Raw genomic sequence first — 512 nt, 5'->3', positions numbered from 1 at the left:
GCAAATCCTGATTTTCCACGGGGAAATTCCCCCTTTTCCACCAACAAATCCTCCTTTTCCACTGGCAGATCCCTTTTCCACCAAAAAATCCCCTTTTTTCAAAAGCAAATCCCCCTTTCCACTGTCAAATCCCCCTTTTCCAGCGGCAAATCCCCCTTTTCCACTGGCAGATCTCTTTTCCACCAAAAAATCCCCCTTTTCCACCGGCAAATCTCCTTTTCCATCAAAAACTCCTCCTTATCCACCAACAAATCCCCTTCTTCTACCAGCAAAGTCCCCCTTTCCACCGGCAGATTCCTTTTTCCACCGACAAATCCCATTTTTCCAGTGGCAAATCCCCCATTCCACTGCCAAATGCCCTTTTCCAGCACCCAGACCCCACCGGCAGCCCCAACCCGAACTCCCCAACCCCAGGGAACCTCCCCGGGTGCTCCTGCTCCGGTCCCGGTTCCCCCCGAGCCCATCCCGGTTCTATCCCCGTTCTCCCCAGCCCCTCCCGGTTCTACCCCCGC

Source organism: Geospiza fortis, unplaced genomic scaffold (assembly GCF_000277835.1).
Source record: "Geospiza fortis unplaced genomic scaffold, GeoFor_1.0 scaffold375, whole genome shotgun sequence".
Taxonomy (NCBI): Eukaryota; Metazoa; Chordata; class Aves; order Passeriformes; family Thraupidae; genus Geospiza; species Geospiza fortis.
The sequence above is the reverse complement of the archived record's forward strand: the minus strand, read 5'-3'. Positions refer to the sequence as shown.